Consider the following 20,523-nt stretch of genomic DNA (forward strand, 5'->3'; position numbering starts at 1 on the left):
CACACCGTCACTTCTGTCCCATGCTCTTGGGCTAAGCAAGTCACAAGGCCATCTCCCATTCACAGGGAGCACAGAAGGTTCGCCCTGTCAACTGGATAAAGCACAAAGTCACACTGCAAGGGGCACAGATACATGAAAGAAAAGACTGGAGGTGACTTTTGCCATCAGCAGGCGCTCTGGAACATGGCGAAGAGATGCACAGGTGAAGAGGAAGGAAGGGGAAGAAGGTCACAGCAAGGTCTAGATTTGTACAATGCTCTCAGGAAGACAATAGACATAAGAATGAGAAAATGCGGACTGGCCCTTGCAAGTCTTGCCTGAGGGAGTCAAGCCAGGAGCAAGCACCTGCTGTGCCCAGGGGCCACCCAGTCCCTGGGAGGGGGAGCAGCACCATGCTCTGCAGGTCTCAGCCGGAGATGATGGGACAGAGCTTGGGAGCAGCGGAGTCCAGGAGGCTGAGGGGCCAGAGATCCCTTGGGAGAGCCTCTTTCTCCACAGAGACGCAGAAGCATCCAGCAGCCAATACACCCACTGGCCTGGGGACCTCGTCTGGGGAGAAGTCCCAACTCTTCACGTTCCTGAGTCACCCTCAGTGTTGACAAGACTCTCCATGAGGAGCCCAGAAAGTGTCAAAAGTAACGGAGTGCCTCTGATGTGACTCCAAAGGGCAACAAAATCAATGAATGGAAAATAGTTCATTTTTGTCCCATTGATTTTTTTTTTTCTGCTCATTGAGAACTCAGCTCCACATGGTCACTGAACTCACCATCTCCAGTGAAACGCTTTCACCATCTTCAGGGCTGACCTCTGTGGCACCCATTCCTAAAATAAATGATGTATAACACATGTCTTCCACAAAAGAGTGGATTTTGAGGCGGTTGCATAACCCCAGTGGGATAGTCAATCCCAAGGTTTTTCCACCAGAACAAAGCCTCCCTCTGCTCTGCTTCTCTCCAGCCAGACCTCAACCCTCTCAGCCACAGCCTCCTTTGTGAAAGGCCCTCCCTTCAGTGGCTCCCCGTCTGGCTTTCCCTCCCCACCTCCAGCCTCCTATGATCTTCCTTGTCCATCTCCTTGTCTTCTCTTCTTTTTTTTAAAGATTCTACTTATTTATTTGACAGAGATCACAAGTAGGCAGAAAGACAGGTGGGTGGAAGGGAGCAGGCTCCCTGCTGAGCAGAGAGCCCGATGCAGAACTCGATCCCAGGACCCTGGGACCATGACCTGGGCGGAAGGCAGAGGCCCCAACCCACTGAGCCACCCAGGCGTCTTCTCTTCTTCTTGACTCCCCACCTCTCCTGGCGCTGCCTGAGTGAAATCACTCCTTACCTTGCCCCTCACGGCAGACACATTCCCCTCTCAGCTCCATGCTGCGGCTCAGCATGGGGGTGTCCTCTGTTAGAATGGGGGGCGTATGTGCTCTTTTCAAAAAGTTCTACATCTGTTGATTCTGATAAGCTTCTCCCTCCCTGAGGCAAATCAAGTTTCTGTCCTCTCTCCTGCACCTCTCCCATTTCTCCCATCTCCTGGGAGGACGCCTGTTCAGAAGTCAGGGTGGGACTTCTGAGCCTGACTCAAGTCCCAGGCACCATGGTGTCTTCTCTGCCTATTTCCTAAAATGAGGGAAGGAAAATTAGCATTTCCTGCAACTCTGTTTGAGTTGAACTTACATTTTATTTTCCTCTGCAGTTTGCTGGAGTGTATTGCATTGTTCACCCGCTCTTTAAGGACCTTATTCACACCCTCTATTCTACTGGTTTTCTGAATTTATTATAATGATGACTAAAATGTCAGACATTGGTTCTTTGGAGCTTTTAAGATATCACAAGAGTACCTCGTTTTATCCTTAAAACTCTGTAGTAAGAATCATTTCCCACCTTTTAAAGATGAACTTTCTTGGAAAAGCTATGCCTGGACTTGAGGTTCACAAAAATATTTTGTGTAAATGAAGAAAGAATAGAACGAGGCTTTTCCCAGGCCCTGTGTCCTCCAGCATCTGAAGACCAGGCATGGGAGGAGTAGCAGCAACGATAGGATCCCAACACACAGCAGGAAGAGCACAGACTGCCGGGCGTGGGGGGCAACCTTGGCGCTCCCCTTCGTTAGCTTAAGGACTCAGTAAATTATCTTAGTCGGTAGGAAAGCTGCCACCAAGACTCAAGAACAAACAACCAGGAAGAAAGAAGATCTCCTCACATTAAAAAACAAAACAAAACAAAAACCTTCAATTTTTTTAAATAAAGAAGCATAATTATTATTACCATTAAATTAACTTGATTTAACCTACATAAAATGGCAGAAAGTGGGGATAGGCTTCAGGACACACTACCCCAAAATATGGCCCCTTGGCATAGTGAGTGTCTTAAGCTGGAAGAGTCTGAGAAGACAGCAGGTGCAGGAAGGTCACTCTGACCTCCTGCCCTGCACCCCTCTTCCCTGAGACAGGGATGAGTCTCCCGTGTAAAAGGTACCCTCTCTGCATCAGGACGAAGGGAGACATGCTTATCACCAGAGATGGGGAGTTTGGGGCTTAGAAATCTGTACAAACAAATCTTGTTAAACTAACTCTACCTTCCTAGCTACTTCTTCACCATTTACTACCCTGAACCCAAACCCCTCTGTCTTGTCAATTCTTCACAAATTTATTGTTCTTTGTCTAAAAGCTGTAATAACTTCCTGTTCATGTCACTTCTTGAAGTCTTCATCCTCTTGCGAAGGATTCCATGTACATGTAAAAATTCAGTAAAATTTCTAGATTTTTCTCCTGTTAATCTGTCTTTTGTCAGTTTAACTTCCAGATCCAGCCAGAGACCCTAAGAGGGTGAAGAAAAACTACCCTCCCCCCCTGCAGTGGGTTAGGGGGAAATGGAATTAGTTCTACACTGTGGTCTTTCAGGCCTCCCTACCCTGGGTTACCTGTCTGTAAGGCTCCTGAAATGATCATCAGAATAAATATTCCAGTTTTCTCAGGTCATTACTCCAGGAACTATTCTTAACTACTGTATCCCAGGAACAGAGTAGAAATGTAGCAGTCAATAAAACAAAGACCCTGCCCTCAGGAACTTGCCTTCCATTCAGGGAAACGCCCGGTCCTCCCCAAAATGAACAACAACAGAAAACTCCACACACGTAAAATGCCAGGTGGTAGGATGAGTGAAGAAGAAAAATAAAGCCACTGAGGGGAAAAGGGAACTCCTGGAAGCGGGGAGAACACTGGCGAGTGGACTTGGAGAGGTAACACAGAGCAGAGACCTAGAAGAAGCAAAGACGGACCTCAGGTCTGCATTCCACAGCTGCCCTGCCCTAGTTCAGGATGGTTCCAACTTGGCCGGCATTGCAGGAGGGCTTGTCGAAGATGGTTCGGTTGGCTTCCATCAGAGTCAACGGAAGGAACGCCGGATGCTCACTCTTACCTTCCTGCTCCCACCTACCAGGCAAAGAGCAAAACGGAACTCTTGCAGATGGATGCACCCAAATCCTTTGATTCCTTTCCATACCCTCCTCAGAAATACCAAAAGCAAAGCAGTAATGGAGGAAGATGCCTGGGGTGAAGTTTAGCACTGCTGTGATTGGCTGGAGTGTCTCTCCTGTCTTGACCTGGCTTGGCATCTCCAAACACCATTACTGACCAGGGGTCCTCCACGAAAGCCAGAGGAGAGGAAGGAAAATTCAGTTAACCACCTGAGGGAAATCCTATCAACAGTTCAGATGCAAGAAAGTTGAATCTGGTGGCTTTAAGTTTCCCTCCAGCGAAATGTTCTGCTAACACTGAGGAAAAGTTATAACCATCTGCCATGCCAAATATCCGTTCTCCCTACCCCCGTTCAAGTCACCAGGGCTCATGGTAGCCCTCAAAGGGAGTTTTATGTGATGTTTTAAGTTTAATTTTATGTGCTATTTTACCTTTTTCCTTTCTTTTCTTTTCTTTTTTCTTGCTTGCTTTTCTTTTTTTTTTCTTTTCTTTTTTCTTTTGCATTTGCTTTGACTCATAAGGAATAAATGATGAATCAGTTCTCTGAATCTCTGAGTCAAAATTTGTTGCATATTCAAATCTGAAAGTAAGAACATTGGTGGTAAAAAGGACAGAAGGGAGTGAGAACAGGAAATAGTAAGGGACAGGTAGGAAGGAAAGTCACAATAAGAAAAGTCCCCAAGTCTGGAGGTTTCTCAAAAAGTTGAAAATAGAGCTACCCTATGACCCAGCAATTGCAATAATGGGTATTTACCCTAAAGATACAAACATAGTAATCCGAAGGGGCACATGCACCCAAATGTTTATAACAGCAATGTCCACAACAGCCAAACTATGGAAAGAACCTAGATGTCCATCAAAAGATGAATGGATAAAGAAGATGTGGTATATATCTACAATGGAATACTATGAAGCCATCAAAAGAAATGAAATCTTGCCATTTGTGATGACGTGGATGGAACTAGAGGGTATTATACTAAGTGAAATAAGTCAATCGGAGAAAGACAACTATCATATGATCTCCCTGATATGAGGAAGTGGAGATGCAATGTGGGGGGTTTAGGGGGTAGGAAAAGAATAAATGAAACAAGATGGGACAGGAGGGAGACAAACCATCAGAGACTCTTAATCTCACAGAACAAACTGAGGGTTGCTGAGGGGTGGGGGGCGGGAGACGGTGGTTGGTTATGGACATTGGGGAGGGTATGTGCTATGGTGAGTGCTGTGAAGTGTGTAAACCTGGCGATTCACAGACTTATACCCCTGGGGCTAATAAAACATTATATGTTTATAAAAAAATTATAAAAAAGAAAAGAAAAGGCCCCAAGTAGAGAGTAATTGATAGTTTGATGGCTCGCCCTAAGCTCCCAGCCCCTCAAGGCATCCACAAGCTCAAGCTCTGGCATTTGTTTGCTGGGGCTGTCCTAACCAAGTACCACAGACTGGGTGACTTAAGCAACAGAGATTTTTTGCCTGAAGTTCTGGAAGCTGAAAGTCTGAGATCAAAGCGTCAACAGGGTTGTTTCTTCTGAGGTCTCACTCCTCAGCTTGTATATGACCATCTTCTCCCTGAATGTCCACATGGGCTTCTCCCTGCATCCGCGTTTCTTCTTCTTATCAAGATACCAGTCACCAGATTAGGGCGCGCCCTAATGATTTCATTTTACCTTCATAACCCTCCTCAAGACCTAGCCTTCAAATACTGTCACGTTCTAAGGTTCTGGAAGTTAGAACTTAGATGAAGTTGGGGAGTACACAATTCAGCCCATAACAGCCCCGGTGCTTCAGATCTCTGAACTCCTGCTTCCTTTGCCTTCTTCCTTTTGGGCTATTTATTCTAGAGTAGAAGAGTAACAAACAGTGTGCAGGAATAATGCTACCCGAGAGCCTGTCTCCGTAATAGCTGTGGTCTGGATGCCATGTCAGTTCCTCCCCTCTTAGAACAGGCCCCAAAGAGCAGGGCCCACACAGCACCCACCTCAGTTCCATCCCAGCAGGGTAGCTGCCTATGACTCCTGGGACCAAGGGACCAGAATCTCACTCTAATGAAAGAAGAAGATGAGGAAATGGGTTTCAGTGACAGGCCACTAGGGAAATAGAAGTTTCCTCTTTTCTAGGGAGTAGTCACGAGTCCACAAGCAGAAGTCAAGCATCTAGCCATCCTTGCCCCCCTCACCCACGCATCCATCTTTGCCTGTTCCCAAGATCTGAATGTTCTGGAAAGGAACCTGATGGCTTGAGTTGTCAGAGGTGAGGGCAAATTCTTAGTTCCATCAGACCTGGTTATGCCCTTACTTCAGACTTCTAGAAAGTCCTCAGGACTAAACCCCTCTAAACTCCTCTGCCCCACCCTCTGAACTCCTGTCCATATTTTCCTGTGGGGGTAAAGCTGGGAACACTAATTTCAAATTCTCACAGCCCAGTGAACAATGCCTTTCCAATCCCCCACAGCTGGGTGCTGTTCTAGAGTAAAGGATCAAAGACAGAACAGTTTCCTCATTCTTCTCCCTCGAAGTCACTCAGCTTTGTGGGGGAAAGTAGGCTTGAGAACAGCCCCATGCCTGAATGACACAGTTACATAACACCATTCTCTTCAGACAACTGAAGGCTCACCGTGGGCCAGAGTGTGTGCCGCTGTGCCAATAAGATGGATTCTGAGACTTTGTGCAGAGCTGTCACAGGATGGCAGAGCTTCCACAGCTGTGCAGACAGGGCCCCTCAGGCATTCCATCTCATCAGTGACACAAGCTAAACATACCGATGTTGGCTCTGGGCCTTCATGAGTCTCTGCTGTGTCCCCCTCCCCACTCCACTCTGGCCTCCCAGGAATCAAAGAAAGATGGGTTGCCCACAGGGAGGCATCAACTGCCCCTCAGGGCTCATAAGATAAACCTATTGAATAAGCAAAATTGAGTTTATTAAACTTACTGCAGAAAAGAGAACACCATATTGTCAGAGTCTTGGTGTTTCAACAGGGGAAGTTAAGGAAGAATATTTACAGCTGTCTGGGGTCTTGGCTCAAAGAATTGAAGAGATGATCTTTTAAGGGAAGGATCTGGATTAGTTAGGCAGTTCCTGACATAATAGTTTAAGTTTAGCAGACACAGCAAAGAGAAGGCCTTAATGCAAATCTTGATATGCACACTCGTGCTTGATCAACAAAGTTGTCTATTTGGGTAAGCAAATTATTATTCTGGTAAGAAAGCCGTTAGCACACATAAGAAAACTGCTTGTCTCCATGAATTGCCTTCCAGACCGTGAGACTGTATTGTGGCAGGGGCCTCAGTCCTTAGTGCTGCCTTGTGGTCATTCTTCAGCCTGACCTGGAGAATAAACCATTACCTTCTAGAGTCATGGTCAAAGCAGATCTGCAGTGATGTTTGAGGTGTCATGATCACGTGTCAGGTTCTGACTGTTGCTACCTCTGATGAGAACCTCTTCAGGTTCTCCAGCCTGTGGTAGGCAGAACAATGGCCTTTCAAAGATGTCCAGGCCTTAATCCCTGGAACCTGGGAATATGTTATATTCCATGGCAAAGGGAACTTTGCAATTATAATTAAAGTTACTGATCCTAAAATAGAAAGACTATTCTGGGTTATTTGGTGGGCCCAGTCTAACCTCAAGGGCCCTGAAATGCTAAGAAGTCTCCCCAGCTAGAAGCACAGGAGATACAGAAGAAGGGGAAGCCAGGAAGATCCCACGTGCAAAAGGGATTTGACATGTCATTGCCAGCTCTGAGAAGTAGGGACCCATGTGCAAGGACAAAAGGAAGGCCTTTAGGAGCTCAGGGTAGTCTCCAGCTAACCCCCAGCAAGGAAATGGGACCCTCTGGTTTACAGCTGCAAGAAAATGAATTTTGGCAACAACTTGAATGTGCGTGGAAGCAAATTCTTCTCAGAACCTCCCAGTAGGAGTCCAGACTGCCAACACCTTGACTTAAGTCTTTTGAAAATTGAGTGGAGGAAACAAACTAGCCCAGACTTGTGACCTACACAACAGTGATGTGATAAAGTTGCATTGTTTAAATCCACTAAATTAGAAGTAATTTGTTATGGCAGTGAAAACTGATACATGGCTTTTTGCTGGCTGATAATTTGTTAGATCTTTAGATGGAACAGTAAGTGCACACGAGTGTTTGAACACCACAATATGACTAATAATAACAGAGGTGCAATGATCAGAGTTCTGTTGTCCACAGAAAGCTGAGAGCCAAGTATGTCCCAGAGAAAAGAGTCCGTTCCAAACGGAGTGGTTTACAGAACCGTAAATGGAGATACTAGTTAAATTACCTACTTTCCTAACTTCTATGCCGGTTCTCCAGATCTATAGACATTGAAGTATAACATTCTCCTCCTAAAATAGCACATGTTCCGCTTTGAAAGACCAATATTATATCCTGGGGCTGTTCTATTGTGAATCACCATCTGCCCAATCTTATAAATTTCTCCAGTAAGGACTTCTATGGTAGCTCCATAGCAGCATTGCCTAGCTCCCTTGTCAATGGATGAGCAATGAAGTATAAAAATTCCCAGACTTTGGGCGCCTTTATTTCAGACATGAAATAAAGAGTCTCAAAGAAGAAGAAATTGTTCCAAATTCTCCTTAATGATTACAATTTGGGGCATCAAATCAAGGCTCAGCTTTTTGAGTTACCTAACAATCTCTTCTTCCCAAAGGGAAAATGGATGAGCCAAAAGATACTTTGGGTAGTATCAGAGACTATTTGAAGGCAGGGATCCGTTTTTTGAGATAACAAATCCCTAACTGGCTTCTGAATTATAGGCTTTTTGGCCACAAATCTAATCCTAGTTATTGGGAACTTCCCAATGGTCAGTAATCAGCCAAAATATTCCTATGAAGTTATTGAATATGGTTTTGGCAGTTCTTGACAAGAGTGGTTTGGCACTAGCCAGTGAGATTTATAGAAGACAGATCATTAGGTCCATCTGAACGAAAGAAGCATGAAGTTGGGTTTAACAATGAATGCCTTTGCTAAGGTCTGCAAAAGTAGGGCAGCTCAAAGATGTTCCAAGACCCATGGCCCATATGTCTCATAGTCTCTCTGCAAGGTCTGTTTCTGGGAACACTAAGTTACATAGGCCATTTCCTAGAAAAGGTTCCCAGGTGTTGTTTTCAGTGGAAATAGTATGTTTCCTTCCAAGATCTGATATGAAAGTAAGTCTCAGATTTTTGGCTCTTGGAGATTTTTTGGTGTTTGCCGTCTAAAAAGTCATCAAGTGGTTGAGGAAACCAACCAATTCATTACAAGGGAAGCAGACTGAAGAAAAGTAGATGGCAACCAAAGAAAACTGAGTACAAAGCCAGCAGTTGATTTTATTGTATGTTTTAGCCAAATCATTAGCAAATTATAGCCAGATATTGGGCTCTCACCAAGAAGTGACTAGGGATGCAAAGGGCAACATTAAGACAGAGGCCATATGGGTGTCACAGTTAAGGGTTAACATGTACCTGTGAGCAGATTTTTAAAGAAAGGAAAGAATAACTAGCTGGGAAAACAAAGAGCAAGACATGCAAATGAAAGCATCATAACCTGTAGCTCTGGAAATCTGGATTTTATTTTGAGAGTCTTGGGTACAAGTTGCGGGAACAATTTACTCTGTTGTCTGCTTGATCTAGGTACAGGGTAGAAGCTGTCTCCTCCCTTCTGAAGATTGTCAGAATCCTCAATTTATAGCCTCCAGCTGGGATAGTCTTCCAGTGATTTGGGGACGGCTTGGGTCTTTTTATTTGAGAGACATAAATCCAAGGGCCAACCCCTTGGAATTTTATGGCAGTGCTAGTCATTTCATTTCTTTCTTCTAGTTTTTTTAAGGATGTTTATTTATTTTTTTTTTTCAGAAACAGAGATAGGACAAGCAGGGGGAGTGGCAGAAAGAGGGAGAAGCAGGCCCGTTGTGCAAGAAGCCCAATGTGGGACTCAGTCCCACGATCCGGGGATCATGACCTGAGCCAAAGGCAGACATTAAACCGAATGAGCCAGTCAGGCATCCGTATAGATATAGATAATAAGGTTATTTTTACTGACATTTGAAGTCTATCTGTCTCCAATGTCTCTTTCAGAAAACCACTTTTTCAGGGTTTAAGTCATACAAATGTTGTTTAGAAAGATGTTAAAGAGGGTACCTGGGTGGCTCAGTGGGTTAAGCCTCTGCCTTCAGCTCGGGTCATGATCTCAGGGTCCTGGGATCGAGCCCTGCATCGGGATCTCTGCTCAGCAGGGAGCCTGCTTCCCCCCCCCTCCGCCTGTCTCTGCCTACTTGTGATCTCTCTGTCAAATAAATAAATAAAATCTTAAAAAAAAAAAAAGATGTTGAAGAAAGGCTGCCCATACCTATTAATGCTAAAATTGGGTGTGTTACGTGACTTTCTTGAATTTGGGGACAAATCTGCATGAAATAGAGCATAGTCTAGGATCAGAAGTGGTATCTCTAGAAGTGGGTCACCTTTTTACTTACTTATAAAGAGACAGTTGATGAACCCTAGGTGTTGATCTCATTGTCACTAAAACCAGTAGCAAGACCTTAGGCCATGGATGTTCCAGAGGTCTGAGAGTCTTGCTAATTTTAGTTTGGAGTTACATTTGTATTTTTCAACTTTCCAAAGACTGGGGATGATGTGGATAGTAACGTACCCAGGTGGAAAGGCTTTGCAAAAGCTCTTTAAATGATACCCCCAATAAAATGGATATTCCTGAGAGAGAGATTATCAGACAGATGGATTACAATTCCCAAGGTTGGGAACACGGAATCAAGGAATTTTTTTCAGAGCCATAACTCTCTGACAAGGAAAAGAATCTATACATCCTGAGAAAAAACAAGCAATAGTCATATGTAAAATCATTAGGGAAGATAGTATGAAATGCTTTTGAAGATGTTCAAAAAGGAACCTAAAGCTTGGGGTCCTTGTCCATGTCCCACCCTATTATTTTTTCCTACAGTTCCTTAGTTGGCAGAAGAAGATTGTTTGTCCCGTGATCTTTTTGCTCATAGTATCTACAAGTGTGTAAAATTAGAGGATCCTTTACCTGATTTTATTGACTAGGATGGGACTATCTAGTTGTTTTATCTGTAAGACATTAACCTTATCCTGCTTTTGTCCTAGAGCTCTTTGAAAATGTTCAGCAATGTTGGAGATACAGCAATGGAGCCAGTTCCCTTTCCAGTCTTTACTTACATGTCAAAAATCCTATTTCTGTCTCAAGGTCATTCACAGACATGAGGTGAAAGTTAAGATCGCATCTGTATCAGGATCTACTCTTGAATGCTGTCTAAAACTTTTGAATATCTCTCCCTGGAGTTTTCAACAGACTCATCCTTTCTTTGCTTACAGGATCAGCTTTAAGTCCAATCTATCTTCTAACTTTCAGTATACGCTTCAAAAGAACTGGTACCTAGAACTATTGGAACCCTCTGCTTTCCTATGCAATTCGTGGTCTTTCAGGACACTCTCAAGTTTACTCCAATCTGTCTTCTCCATCCAAATTTTTGTCTCTGAGATTCTGTGTCAGGAGTCTCCGAGACCACCTTTAAGTTCCATCAGTTACTAGAAGGACCCATGAGACTCAAAAAAGCAGTTATAGTCATGTTTATAGTTTATCACAGCAAACAGACACAGATTAAAATCAGCAAAAGGGAAAAGTAAATGAGGCAAAGTCCAGGAGAAACCAGGCACGAAATTTCAAGTGTCCACTCCCAGTGGAGTCCCATGGGACACATTCCATTCTCCAAACAATGGAATTGTAAAGCATTGCCAATCTGGGAAGCTCATCTTTGTGTGCAGTGTTTCCATTGGAGGTCATTGGAATTCTTTCTATTATGTCTGGGCTTTAGTAAATATTTAACAAATTCTTTTAGGTCAGTCTGATATCAGATCTTAAAACCAATCCCAGAGATTTTGCTCTGTTTTGAAAATGTTTAATGTTAAAAGGCAACGCAGCTTTAAGGCTTTCTTCTATCTCTGTCAATGACTTTTCTAGACACTAAGGCCAGAACCAGGGAATTATCCTGTACTTCTCCTTTTTCTCAACGCCCATATCCAATAAGTTATCAGGAACCGTTCCCATTTCCTGTACAATGTTGTTCTGTTTATGGAGTAGCTAAACACAGATATTGGAAGTAGAGAGGCGTGTGTGTGTGTCTCTGTGTTAAGATAACATAATAAGGAGCTACCACACAAGAAGGAAGTAGTACATTGCTTAGCATGCATTTAAATAGGATTTATTGATTACACGAGATTTTTATAGAAATATGTTTTTACAGAAGTGTCAGTTTCATTTTGTAAAGCAGACTGGTTCATAAAGGAGATCCAAAGGATGCTTGGGTGCCCTTTATGTCTTTTTCCTGACGTTTTGTGAGTCTCTATTCATTGATGATAGTGAAGAGGAGAAATGCTGGCACATTTTATCATTATGCAAATAAGTGAAATAGGCTCACAATAACTTTCTTAAGATAAATTGCTAATTTCCATTTAAAAAGAAAAGACAGAACTCCTTTATAGAATGACCTTTGTCTCAGGCTATTTTGCAAAAACAAGTATTTTCTGTAGTCCATTTCTAGAACTAACATTTCTTCTGGTAAGGATTGCAAAGGCGGCATTCATATGCACACAGAGAGAGAGAGAAAGAGAGAGAGACTGATGGATAATAGACAGATTAAAGCAATGGTGAAATACCTACAGATTTTCTGTAATTCTGTGGTCATTAATAATATCCAATTGTAGATTGTAAACATTATGGAATTCACGGTGGATTTTTTTGTCATTCTGAATTTTCTCAGTGAGATTGCAAAAAAAAAGCAGCCATTTTGTGTGTAGATTGTGGCTTGGGCTTGGGGGATGTTATGGGTGAAAGTTTGTGTCCTCCCAGAAATTCACATTTGAAGCCCTAACCCTTAATATGACGGTACTTTGAGGTGCGTTCCTTGAGCAGTCATTAAGTTTAGAATTGGTTATGGGAGAGGGACCCCCCCGACATGGGATTAGTGGCCTTATAGGGAGAGAAAAAAAAGATCTCTTTTCATGTGCATACACTAAGGCAAAGCCATGTGAGCACACAGCAAGATGGCAGCCACCTGCAAAGCCAGGAAGAGAGCTCTCACCAGAACCCAACTCTACTGGCACCCTGTCTTAGAATTCCAGTCTCTAGAACTGTGAAGAAATAAATGGTTATTATTTAAACCATCCAGTTTGTGGTATTTTGTTACGGTAGTCTGAGCTGACCAAGACAGGGAAGAAGAAAATCTATAAAAGTTTATATGTTTAAAAAGTGTTTCTGAAAAATTGGGGATCAGATGACACAAGAAAGATTAAATCAGCCATATCTAGAACGTGGGAAATTCTGCTACAGAAATGATTTGGTATTGGGGTGCCTAGGTGGCTCAGTTGGTTCAGTGGCTTACTCTTGATTTTGGCTCAGGTCATGGTCACAGGGCCCAGGGATCAAGCCCTGCATCAGGTTCTGTGCTCAGTGGAGAGTCTGCTTGAGGATTTTCTCTCTCCCTCTCCCTCTGACTCTCTCCTGGCTCTCTCTCCCTCTTTCTCTCTCTCTAAACTAAATAAATTAATTTCTTAGACAAAATAAATGGCCTGGTTTTCTCAACAAATAAATGGCATAATAAAAAAATGTTGGGGGGAGGCACCTGGGTGGCTCAGTAGGTTAAGCCTCTGCTTTTGGATCAGGTCATGATCTCAGTGTCCTGGGATCGAGCCCCACCTTGGGCTCTCTGCTCAGCTGCTTTCCCCTCTCTCTCTGCCTGCTGCTTTGCCTGCTTGCTCTCTCTCTTTCTCTGTCAAATAAATAAATAAAAATCTTTAAATAAGTGGGAGAACTATCAGGCGGTTAAAGACATATCAACCCAATGCAGTGTATGAACCCTGATTAGATACTGAAACAAATAGAAAAGTAAACAGTTGAGATAACTAGGGGAATTTGAACACAGTCTGAGCACTAGAATATGTTCTGGAATTACTGTTAATTGTGTTAGTTGGAATAACGGTTTTGGTATTTTATGTTGAAAAAATTGGTAGGAAGATGATGGTAGACAGGATGAAAGCAACTTGGCAAACGTTAGCAAGATGGGTGATGAGTACATAGAGATTCAGGGTTTTTTTTCTCTACTTTGTCTTGTGCCAAATTTTCCATTGTAAAGACTTTTTTTTTTTTTTTTAGCAGGAAAAAGTGAGGTGCTTGGGTGGCTCAAGTCAGTGTCTGCCTTTGGCTCAGGTCATGATCCCAGGGTCCTAGGATTGAGGGGGCTCCTTCAATGGATAGCCTTCTTTTCCCTCTCCCTCTGCTGCTTCCCCTGCTCATGTTCTCTCTCACTCTCTCTCTCTCAAATAAATAAATAAAATCTTTAAAAGAAAAAAAAATAAAATAAAGCAGGAAAAAAGTGATCTTTCTATTTGAAAAAGTTGGGAATCACTCTTGGAAATGATGCAAATAACCAGTTCATAATCAGGGACAGTGAAATTATATATAAAATTATATATATATATATATATATATTTTTTTTTTAACCATTTTTCTTAACTGAGCTGGATGTGGTACGTCTGTTAAATCACTTGTGAGACCCTCATTAACGAGCACTCAGCACATGCGCTCCTCTGTGGCATCTCTAATTAAAGCTTGCTGTCCTTTACACCACCCTCAGGCCAGCAGCTTACACCTGAGCAGTACCCTCAGCTGCCTCAGCTTAAGCTGTGGTACCCTGAGAGCCCTTTAAATAGAACTGAGCCAGAATGCACGGAAATGCCCAGCAGCTCCCTCCCACCACTTCCAACCCTTAATAGACTCCCGCTTGCCACTGCAGTGTTATCGCTCAATCCTTCAGGATTGCTCTCTCCGGGGCCAGCCCAACCTTTGGTCTGGCTTCTGGCTTCTGTTATCTTACTGTGTCTCAGCTCTGACAGGTACTTTCAACTTTGGATCCTCCTGCCTCTGGCAAAAAAACAGCACAGCTGTCACTCTGGGTTTTCCTAAGGTATGTCTTCCTTGTCTCTGGTCGCCTTATCCCTCTACTGGAATGTTCCCCCCTCCCCCTTTCTAAGTGACCAACATAGCTTCCAGAAACCTATCTAATATTTCCTCTTCCCCTTTCAAAGCTGAGTTGGGTTTCTCCATCCCATATTCCTGTGATGCCATATTCTGTTATAATCATCTTCTTTTTTTTTTTTTTAATCTGAGTATGTTTATTGTGCCCACACTAAAAGTGTTTCCCTTTTAAGTTTTTGGTCGAACTGATAAAAAGCAAGACACATCTCGGCATGTATAGTAAAACCTATTAAAACAAACAAACAAGTATGTCTCTGAAGTGGGATTCCTTGTAATTTTTACTCTTTTTCTCCCCACTTTCCTATATATGAATCTATTATAATGAATATATATTACATTTATATCAATAGAAAAAAACACAAAAAACAAAAAACAATTTACGGGCACCTGGGTGGCTCAGTTGGTTAAGCAACAGCCTTAGGCTCAGGTCATGATCCCAGAGTCCCAGAATCGAGTCCCCACATTGGGCTCCCAGCTCCATGGAGAGTCTGCTTCTCCCTCTACCCTTCTCCCCTCTCATTCTCTCTTTCACTCTCTCTCTCTCAAAAGAATAAATAAAATCTTTTAAAAAAAATTTCCAAAATGTTCAACTGTAGTGACCACAGTCTCAGTGGTAATCCCTTAGTATCAGAGTTCTCGTTGTCCAAGCTCAAGACAAAGAGATCTGGTTAAATTATTTGTTCAATCTCCCACTATCCAGATTCCTACATTTTGTTTCCCTAAACTCAAGAACCAAATAGATTTAGTGGTAGAATACTTATAATTATTACTTTTTCTATTAGTCTCATTCCTGCCTCCATTTTTTATCTTTTTTTTCTTTTTCCTTCTCATATACTAATTTATATATATATTTTTATAGCTGATATACTTATTGAAAGAACAAATATATCTCTGTGACTTCATTTAAATTCCTTTCGGAACAAGACAGATTATAAATAAAACATATATGTCTGGCTCCTATAGAAAAATATAACTTTGATAGGAAACTCAACTCGAGTAGGTGTACTTTAGAAACAATGATAATCCCCACATGATAATCTCCTTCTATGGGAGCAAAACATTGCAACTAGGATGGACAAAGGCTCTAAGAACCCAAATCCGTCACCATCCAAGAGAGAAGATGAGAATTGTTGAGTTCCCCAGAAAAAAAAAAAAAAAAAATCAAGAGTCTTCCTTCTTCTGGAACCTGCAATTGGTACAGGTATTGAAGATCATGTGCCCCTCACTAGCAGAGCACATCTGTCTGGTGTGCTAGGCCATTCCTTCGTGAGCACATTGAGAGTAGCACCTCTCAACCACGGGTCCCTGGAACTCGAACCCTTCCTCCACTGACACAGGCACGGCTGTCCCCAGTTTGTTGAACAGGACACAGGTATTCACGACCTTCCCCTCGAAGTCTTGCACGGGGATACGGAAGCCACAGAAAACACAGGTGACCGTGCCCCGGGTAGTGGCAGGAAGGAGCCACAATCTGGACACAAGTCCAGGTCTGACTGGAACCTGGAGCTGGAGTATGCGCGGTCCATGCCATACCGGGTGCAGGGGCACCAAGAGCAGCCCCTCCGCTGGACCGAGCGAGTGGCCCCAGCTCAAGCCCCCATCCCTGCACACACGGTGCTCACTGTCCAGACCTGCTGGCCTAATCATCTTCTTAGGTGTCTGTCTCTCCTACTCAACTTTGATCTCCTTTTCATCCTTAGCATCCAGCCAAGCACATAGTAGGAAGTACCTGACATGTGTTTGTTGGGTGGGTGGATGGATGGATGGATGGATGGATGGATGCCTGAATCCAAGAGGCCCAAGAGACTTACTTATATATCTAGGTATCTCAAACCAGGAGAGGAGAATCCAACCCTCTTCTGTTCTATTTGATCACATCCTCTCTGTTAAACACCCAGGCCCATTTACACAGGCTTAACTTCAATGGGAAATATTCTGGAACTACTCATTGTCACTCTGCTATAACTAAACATATTTGAATAATGATAATGGTGTTGATGAAAATAACTACTACAATAACAGTCACATCCTTTAATATAGCATTTTGTATTTTACATAATTTTAATGTGAGTTATCTTCTTTAATGTTATAGGCTTTATAAATGTCTGTTTAATTTAAATAAGTGGGAAGTTATTCTGTCTTCATGGAGGTGGAATCATCAGAGGCTCAGGAGGATTAAAGCAAGTGGTCCGGTTTATACTAGAAATCATGATTTATGACTCCTTATTTTGGTTTTATTTCAATGGAATCACACCAAGTTGTCAAATCAGGGATAATCAGCTTTCTGTCACTGAATATGGATTAGTTATTTGCATCGTTTCTATGAGAGTGGTTCCCAACTTTTTCAAATTGAAAGATCATTTTTTCCTGCTTTAAAAAAAAAAAAAAAATCTTCACAATGGAAAATCTGGCACAAAACAAAGTAGAGAGGGGATGGGGGGAAACAACCCTGAATCCCTATGTACTCATCACCCGGCTTGCTAACATTTGCCAAGCTGGTTTCATCTGCCTACCCATCCTCCTGCCATTTTTTTAACATGATTAAAATACCAAAACCATTATCCCAACTAACACGATTCCAGAATACAATCTAGTGCTCAGACTGTGCTTAAATTTCCCCAGTTAGCTCCGCAATAAATATATTTATTTACATTTATATTTATTTATACCTATATTTATATATAATAAAGTTCAGATGCCCCTTCACTGCCTCTTCAAGTCAAAAATCCATGCGCTCTTGGCCGTGGGAGTGGAGAGTGAAGGTGCCCTTCTCGCCTTGCAGCTGCAGAGCACGCAAAGCCTCCTTTGACATTTGGATCCGGCAGATGGGCCCACGGAGCGCTCTGACGCCGCCAGCTCTCACCTCCCAGCTCCCAGCTGACTCACGCATTTCTCATCCCCATTCCCATAACAGAGGATAAACCTCAGTGTCTCTACGTACCCCAGGAAAGGAGGTTGAGATTCAGGGTGTCATGACAGAAGTCTTTTCTCCTCTATTTCAGTGGAGCTAGGGGTCCGGGCATCGTGCAGAAAACTGGGACACGAGGAAACCCTGTGAAGTCTGTGCTTCTCAAACCAGAATCCCAGGATGGCTCATTGTGGGACTTTTTTCTGGTATATACTCAGTATTCCTCAAAATCTCCACATGATTGTTTTCTTAAAATCATAAGCTTAAAAAATAATGAAATTGCTGGAGTCATCTTCCAAGCAGCACAGTGAGATTCCGTGCTCATGTTTACCCTTGTGCCGACAGAAGGCTGAATTTTTCCAGCTACTCTCTGCAAGCACAACTTTGCCAAGTCATTTTAATCAAAACAATTGCCGGAAGAACAGAGTCACCGTATCTACTCTCCCACAATAGTGCATTCAATCTGTGTTTAATTTATCTGCTTTAAAAAAAAAAAAATCTGCAACACTAAATTATTCTTCAAGTAAATAAGATACTTCTAAAGGATTTTCTTAAATAGAATCTCATTAAAACTGCCATTGGAGATCGGCAGGCTGGCCATTTGATCAATTCTGAGATCTGAGTGTCCTGAAATAGCAAACACAGCCCTGAATGTACTCATACCATTTAAACCACTGTGCTATAGTGTATTCTTATTTTCTTACTATTATTTTTTTAATTTATTTCTTTATTTTAGAGAGACAGAGAGAGAGAGAGAGAACATGAATGGGATGGGCAGAGGGAGAGGGAGAGAGAATCTGAACAGGCTCCCCACTGAGCCCAACCTGGGGCTCGATCTCATGATCCTGAGATCATGACCTGAGTGGAAACCAAGTCCAGCACTTAACTGACTGCACCATCAGGCGCCCCTTGTCATTACTGCTGCTGCCGCTACTACTAGTACTACTACTACTATTAATTATTGAAGGCAAAATAAAGAAATAAATTCAACATAGAAGTGTCTGTGGGCTGCAAGTTTCTACCTGTAAGTCCAACAGGTTGCCTCCAGGAAGCCCCACCAGCTGTCAGCAAGGGGTAGTGGGTCCACGGGCTTTGGAGTTGGTCCACACAGCTCTGTGCTCTGCCATTGCCCAGCGGGGTGTCTTCTCTAACTCTGCTCCTTCAACTAGGAAATGGGAATAATAATGATAAGACCTATTAAAACTGGGTTGTTTTAAGAACAAATGAGTCAATAAATGTAAAGGCCTTTGACCAGTGTCTAGCACATAGAAAGAGGTATAAAAAAATCAGTTATGAAATTGTTATGGTTTTAGTGAGATATAGGTAACTTCTTCACACCAAGGGGGGCATTTGCATGATTATCCATGATGCCTTTTGTGTGCCCTCACTGCCCTCGGAGCTGCGTGCCGGAGCCAGGGGCCCTCATGGAGGAGGTGGCCTATGTAAACTTCAGGAGTTTTCAGAGGCGGTCCTTGGAACCCAAGGGCTAACTCTGAGTTCCATGACACGTTTTGGGATCCACAAGTGTTTTGACTCAGGGTTTTAATACAGTGTTTTTAACTGTAGTAAGACTCAACACAATCTCATGCCCAAAGCGAACTTTGATATTGCAGACAACCAGCCAACAGGTTACCTTCATTCCACCTCCTGAACTTGTTCATGCAGACCCTGGAGAACGTCTACTGCCAGATCTGAGGCAATATTTGAAAGTCTTGTAAATGAGTCATTGATTATGAAGTTTGTCGCCCTACAGTCATCTTTCTAAGATTCAACATGCACAAATGAAAATGCAAAAAGTAAAAAAAAAAAAATGTATGTATACTCCAATACCTAATGAGCTACCAGGAGAGGTTGGTTTGTATATTCATTCATTCCACAACGATTGATTTTATCCTACTAGGTGGTAGGCTCTTCTGAGGCACTTGTAATACAGCTATGAACAAGGTTCAGGCACATTTACTCAGCCTGGATGGAGCTGTAATTAATATGAAATAACAAGTAAAATCAGAATACTTTTCATTGTGTTACTGTCATAAAATTGACAGGCGTAGTGTTTATTGTAAGTGTGGGTGTGTATTGATTGGTTTTTATATTTATGGTAAGGAAGTAAGCTAGTTGTCAGATATTGTTGGTGATTTGACCTTGGAACAAAAAAGTCCTACAAGTCCTTTTCAGTGCTTTGGGATCAGTTTAGTCAAAGAGAAACTTGAGATTGCCAGGTAAGCCACTTATCTGTTTGAATCAAGATTTCCTTGATATTCTATATTCAAAACAGATTACAGAAATAAATTGGATATTAAGACCTGTATAAGACTGCCAATGTCTTATACAGCCATGATTTCCTATTTTTGCATTCATCAAAACAAACTCAGCATTCTCGTTGATCAACTTTGCAAATTAGGAAAAGTTAAAAGTATGAATTTATTGAATAAATATATACTTACAAAATGCTGCCTTTATGTGTTTAACATATTGGGATACTGAATAAGATTTTGTCTGGGGAAAAAAAAAGCTAAGCTCCTGATTTTTTTTTTAAGATTTATTTATTTATTTTGGAGAGAAAGAGTGAGCACACGTATAGCAGGGAGGGGCAGAGGGTGAGGGAGAGAGAATCTCAAGCAGACTCCACACTGAGCGTGGAGCCCAACATGGGGCTTGATCCCACAATCCTGAGATCATGACCTGAATGGAAATCAAGAGTCAGATGCTTAACTGACTGAGTCACCCCAGTGCCTAAAGCTCCTAATATTTTTAAATTGCTGGTCTGAAGAATCCAGCAGATTGAAGAAGAGAGGTTTGGTGAGTTCTACCCTCACAAACTGAAACCAGAAACAGGAAAATATCAGAGCTTCTGACTACTAACATAGGAAAAGAGTCAGAAACATGATCATTTCCTATGAGAATCCTTTAAGTTTCTAGAAGCTTTTAAATTCCCCCCAAGTTTGGGTTTGGGGGCTTGTTTGTTTTTTTAATACCTCCAACCCATTTCTCCCTGCCCTTTCTCAAGTATTGGCAATAAAGCTCTTAGAGCAAAACAGGTCTGTTGGTCTAGTTTAAGAGCCCGCAAAGAAGAGA

The 20,523-nt window shown here is 42.5% G+C and overlaps 1 pseudogene; it reads right to left on the minus strand.

Annotated features, from left to right (window-relative positions):
- Window positions 1–15,701: 15,701 nt before the first annotated feature.
- LOC116855808 lies at window positions 15,702–16,066 on the minus strand (annotated as a pseudogene).
- Window positions 16,067–20,523: the final 4,457 nt, after the last annotated feature.

The sequence above is a fragment of the Lontra canadensis genome, unplaced genomic scaffold (genome assembly GCF_010015895.1).
Source record: "Lontra canadensis isolate GAN:19392208 unplaced genomic scaffold, GSC_riverotter_1.0 scaffold106, whole genome shotgun sequence".
NCBI classification, from domain to species: domain Eukaryota; kingdom Metazoa; phylum Chordata; class Mammalia; order Carnivora; family Mustelidae; genus Lontra; species Lontra canadensis.